We start from the raw sequence: 5,962 nt of genomic DNA, 5'->3' as shown, positions 1-5,962 counted from the left end.
AGAGTCCCCTAAGTGGGCCTGGTGCCCACCTTCGTGTTGAGGAACGTGACATTTAATTCTAAAGCCAACCCGACTGTTTTGACATTTACTCAGAATCTTAACCTTATTTCCTGTCTATCTCCCACCTATAAACGAGGTGTGCTTCATTTAATTTTTTTTTTCCTTGCTAACGCAACTTCATATTACAGGGCTTTGTTCTCCCATCCCTTCTAGGAAGAAGAAAATATAGGGGAATTTTATTTCCCTCCTCTCTTTTGTAGTTTGGATCTTAAATGTCTTCAAAAAGACCATGGGTTAAAGGCTTGTTCCTCATCTGCTACTGGGAGACAGATGGTAGAGGTGAGGCCTGGTGGAAAGAAAGTTGGGTCATCAGGACCTTGTCTTTGCAGGAGATAGTGACACAGGTCCCTTTATATCAGTCTCTCCCATCCCTACTGCTAAGAGGAGACGGGTTTTGCTCTATGACAAGACCCAACTTGAAGCTCCTTCAGCCTTTCTGAAGGCTGGAAGCTACCTGGAAACAACTGACTGACAGGTCTGACTTAACATTCAGAAGAACCCCTCTGTCTTTTTAATGGAGTGTGTGTGTGTGCCTGTGTACATGTGCGCGCGCGCGCGCGCACGCGCGCGCGCGTGTGTGTGTGTGTGTGTGTGTGTGTGATACTTTCTCTGCAGGAATGGAGAGCTAACACACTCCACCAGTTATGGTGAGAGGCAAGCCAGTTATGGTGAGAGGTCTGTCCCAGCAGGACAATCATTGAGACGCTCAGCTAGTTGGAACAGGGATGACATCACTGAGGAGGGCTCGTTGCCTGCTGTGCATAGAAACCAGTGTTCTGTGCCTGGGATTTTGCAAAAAGAAAAAGCTTTATTTGGCAAAGAGCTACAAACTCAGATTTGCTTCCCCAATCCGTTTGGGGGCGGGGGTGGGGGATGAAATTTGCCAGAGGTAAAAAGAGATAGCATTGCATGTTGATTGAATGACAAGCTCGTGACCCGTCCTTTTTAGCAGGGTTACATGAGGCTGTGCTCTGCACCCGGGACTTTTGAGCATATAAAATCATTGACCAGACCACCGGATTTCTCATATCTATCCCTAAAAATCCACACACCACTGGCAAAAGGGTTAAAGGCTTTGCCTGGAAAACCACTTAAAGTTAAGGAATTTATTTTGATGTGTGTCTAGGCCTCAGCTATTTTCCCTCATGGTGCTCAACCTTGGTGGCTCCCCCTACCCCCCCATCCTACCCCAAAGGCTATCATCTCTCCACTGGCAGCTGGGCAGCATGCCAGGGGGGTGTCGTCCCTCCCTGGCTGCCTCCAACCTTCATCTCCTTTTGCCTCTGAGCCCTGCCGTGGTTAACTCTTCTTTAAATATGGTCCTTTCGTTGCAGAATGAGCTACAGTGGTTTTCTTTGTCTTCAAAGACTCAACATTGGGACTCTGAGGATCTTCAAACAGAATTTTGTTCTTTTTCTTTTTTTTTTTTTTTGAAGATGGGAGAAAACATCGATTCCCTTTTTTTTATAAGTTATGAAGAAGATAGTTAGCCAATCATGTTTGAAATGTATGTTGTTGTGATCATCAGCTGGATGGCCGTGGCAGATGGGTAACTATGGAGTAAAGGGTGGTGAGTCTCATGGTTAGCGTCTTTATTGCTCTAGTGCTAGCCACAGCAGGGTTCCCTCAGTGCTTATCATGTTTCAGAGCTGCACATGGGGAAAAGGACCTCTCCTCTCAGTCATCACCAGTGTCGTTTTCAAGCTCACGAGGGAATTCTGCTTCGGCATCTACAGTTAAAGTGACTCCTTTAACTGCCTAAGGCAGATCAGCGCTACACGCCTCACAGGGGTATACGGCCACGGCAAGAGACAAAGCAAACCTGACTTGACTGCTTGAGGAGCGCATCCAAAGAGGATTTGAAATTCAATTCCCAAACTGTGTAAAAGAAAGACCATGGGCTGGTGAGACGGCTCAGTTGGTAAAGGGGCTTGCCACCAAGTCTGACAACCTGAAGTTTGATCTGCAGGGCTCTCCTGGCTCATCTACCATGACTAAGAATGAATGGTGGGGAGAGCTGCTTTAGCTGTGACTTCAAAGTGTGGGATGATGTCACAGGTGAGGCAGGTACAAGATAGAATGAGGCCTGTCATTGGACGAGAAGGAAGGATGGGCGGGAGACAACAGTGCGGACGTTCTGTGGCAGTTGGTGATACTGAGTTCGTTGTCAGGAAGTTGAGAGAGACAGAGGCTGGTTCTTCGCTCACCCCTTCCTTTTCCCATTTTCATTTGGTCCAAGACCCAAGCCTGTGAGATGGCGCCATCCGTATTGAGTGGGTCTTCCTCTTCCATTAACTCCACCCCCAACACTCTCATGAGCGCACTCAGACAAGACCTGTGTGACAACTAAAAGTAACCACCACAGGTCGTGTGCTCTCTTTTCTATATTCCAGGGAGATTTCACTTCAAATTCCAGTGCCAACACCGACGAAACGCAAGTGTGCAGTAGCCATTCTCAGGAGAAACGGTTCTAAAGGTGCTTTACCTGCTTTGTCTTTTCGCCAATAACCATTCTGCTGCAATGTCAGACGGACCAAGCTATTTTCTCAGGATTTTCTGCAGGACTTGTATTCACATTCCTTCTGTGTAACCTTTCTTCTTTGATTGCTGCTTTTTTCTTTTCTTAAAAAAAAAAAGGTGTATTTTTCGTTCATGTGTATGACTGTCTTGCCTGGGTATGTCTGTGTATCGTGCGCACGCATTGCCAGAAGAGTCCAGAAGATTGTGTTGGATCCCTTAGAACTGGAGTTACAGATGGTTGTGAGCTGCCATGTGGCACCAAACCTGTGTCCTCTGCAAGAGCATTCAGTGCTCTTAACTTCTGAGCTATCTCTCTGAACCATTTATTTTCTTTTTTTTAAAAAAAGAGATTTATTTCTATTACACACACACACACACACACACACACACACACACACACACACTGTAGCTGTCTTCAGACACACCAGAAGAGGGCATCAGATCTCATTACAGATGGTTGGGAGCCACCATGTAGTTGCTGGGATTTGAACTCAGGACCTCTGGAAGAGCAGTCAGGGCTCTTTAACCGCTGAGCCATCTCTTCAGCCCCCTTTATTTTCTTCTTTTGTTGGTTGAGTTCAGATGAAACGCAGCCAGGCACATGATCTACCTTTGAACTTTACCTCCAGTACAATTGCTATACTTAAATGCCTTCCAGTATTGAAGTTTTAAAGGAGCCTAGAAGTTTGGACTTCCTCTTTGTCTTGCCTTCCCAGTCACCTCCTGACCTATAGATTTGCAGCACTCCTAGGGTCCTACAGCAATGCTAAAACTTATTGAGTGCGACATCCATTTCAGTCTTATGGAAAATAGACTTTCCATCCTCACACCTGTAACACACAAGGAAACAACCTGCGGACATTAATCAATAGGCAATAGCAAGGAAGGAAACTATACACAGTGAGCTTTACAGTTAGCCCTGCAGACAACTTCATCATTAAAGAAAGGTTGCCTTGGGCATGTAGCAAATGGAGGCACAGAGACAGGAGTCAGGAGAATGCAGTGGTTTATAGACAGAGAAAGAGAAGATCCTTAGTTCAGAAATGCTGAGGTTGCCTGCAATCTTCAGGACAGGATCCCCGAGAGGAGAAAGACCCTAAACTATGAGTTGAGGTCTCTCTGAGTAACTGACTGAGAACTAAACTGCCTAGGTTAGGGCGAGAGGCCAAGAGATCTGGTGCAGTGGTAACTGCTGGCGTGAGATGAATGACGGAGTCCAGAAACATTTCAGTTCTGACAGATCATAAAGACCTTACCTAAAACCAACAAACAAAACCTCAGTGCACAGCAATTAGCAGAGATTCTGTAAGGCCAAATGTGAGGAGTTGGTGGTATCTGCATCCAGATACAAACTTTTGTCTAACACCCTGCCATGACTACATTCATTGTTACTGTTGGGCTCTTACTGGCCTGATTTAGAAGTTACACTTTATCCCAGGTGGATATATAGAGAGAAAGTACAATGTAGGAATCTCCCAAGGTCAACTGGAGTCTTGCGATGATTAAGGGGGGGATCTGCTATAGAAAGTACTCCTCAATATTTGTTATACATGAATGAGTGAATGAACTAAATGACTTTATGGACATTAGGAAATTAAAGTCAAGACCGTTGGCTTTTCCACTCCGCAGAGCTGTTACACAGAGTTGGCTTTAAGTAATAGCTCCCATCCAGAGACCGCAATCATCGGCTTTCCTAGAGATTACAAACTATCATTCTACTTGGAATTATAAACCAAATGTTACTTATTTATTTTTCTTCCCTGCTGGGGTGCTACACAGGAAGACATTATAAAAATTTCCAGAAACGGAACGGAGGGTAGGAGCAAGGTCCCTTTGATGTCCTCGTAATGGCTGATGTTGACTGTCGACTTGCAGGGATATGGAATAACCACAGGGACACCCGCTGGGTCTGTGTGGGACACCCACAGGAATGACTGCTAGGCCTGTCTGTGTGGAAGCATCTAGTTGGGATTGATTGGAGTAGGAAGAACCACCCTAAATTTGGATGGCCCCGCTCCAGAGCTAAGGGTCCTGGACGGAGTTAGCAAGGGAAAGTGTCTCCACTGGGCTGGCGACATGGCTTGGTGGATGAGAAGATGTACTGCTCTTGTAGGTCCTAACACTGGAATCAGGTTGCTCCCAACCGCCTGTGACTCCAGTTGCAATGAATCCATATCCTTTGCCGTCTCTCTCTCTGTCTGTCTGTCTCTGTCTCTGTCTGTCTTTGTCTTTCTCTGTCTCTCTGTCTCTGTCTCTCTCTGTCTCTGTCTCTCTCTGTCTCTCTGTCTCTCTGTCTCTCTCTCTGTCTCTCTCTCTCTCTCTCTCTCTCTCTCTCTCTCACACACACAGACACAAACATGGGGGTAGGGGTTCTCAAGTCTCTACTTTCGGACTTTAGATGCCATGTAACCAGCTGATTCAAAGCTCCTGCTTGAGCATCAAGCCAGAATCAACTTGTTCTTTCTTTGGTCGGTGACTTTCATCCTGCATTCCTGCCCAGAAGCAATCAAATGAATTAATGCAAATATTACCTTTCAAACATCTGAGATCTGCTTCTCAGCCCTGCCTTCCCAGAAGTCAATGGCCCACAGGACTGAGTCTGTCTTCTTGTGGGAGGTAAGTTAGGGAGCTGGTCCTTCAGAGCCATGCTAAGCTTGCAACAGTGCCTTCCTAAGGACCGGAAATGTAAGAGTAATGGCTATTGCTTAGAGAGCCTCCACTGTTTGCCAAGCACCATGGTAAGTTCTTGGCTTTCCTTTCATCAACTCCTCATTACAGCCTTTGAAGTGCCCTGGTATTTCTCTATTAATGGGATGGAAAACCTGGGATCAGGGTTAAGTTACTTGAGTCACATACTGAACACGATACAAGCAGGACTCTACTCTAAACCTCTCCTCAACCCACGGACCTCACGGGAGTATTTCTTTTCTGACATACAAGACAATTGCTTCTTATTTTAAATTTAAATTTCTTGAAATACTATGTGTCTTGGGTAACTTTAGTTTTTGTTTTCCTTTAAATTTTTCAATTTTATTTTATGTTATAAAAAAATGGAAATTAGGGGGTTGGAGAGACGGCTCATGAACTAAGAGCACTCATCACTCTTTTAGAAGACCCGAGTCTGGTTCCCAGCACCCAAGTCAGGGCAGCTCACAACTGCTTATAACTCTGGAGGATCTGCCATCTCTGGCCTCCCTGGGCATCCAAATTCATGTACATATGCCTCCATGCACATACATCACATAACCTAAAATAATAAAAATAAACTCTTAAGAGTAAATGATCACATCTACTCCCACCCCATTCCCCACCCCCACACTATTTCCTCTCAATTTGCTTTTGTGTTTGTTTGTTTAAACCACCAAATTTACTTGGTATCTTC

General features: G+C 45.3%; 1 long non-coding RNA gene across 1 annotated transcript; it reads left to right on the top strand.

Annotated features, from left to right (window-relative positions):
- The first annotated feature begins 964 nt into the window (after positions 1–964).
- LOC134479664 (uncharacterized) lies at positions 965–2,719 on the top strand. The gene is made up of 2 exons (XR_010053244.1): positions 965–2,333; positions 2,454–2,719. It is a non-coding gene; the product is annotated as an uncharacterized LOC134479664 (long non-coding RNA).
- The last annotated feature ends 3,243 nt before the right edge of the window (positions 2,720–5,962 follow it).

The sequence above is a fragment of the Rattus norvegicus genome, chromosome 7 (genome assembly GCF_036323735.1).
Source record: "Rattus norvegicus strain BN/NHsdMcwi chromosome 7, GRCr8, whole genome shotgun sequence".
Lineage (NCBI taxonomy): Eukaryota > Metazoa > Chordata > Mammalia > Rodentia > Muridae > Rattus > Rattus norvegicus.
Note: the sequence above shows the minus strand (reverse complement) of the source record. Positions and strands in the feature narration are given on the sequence as shown.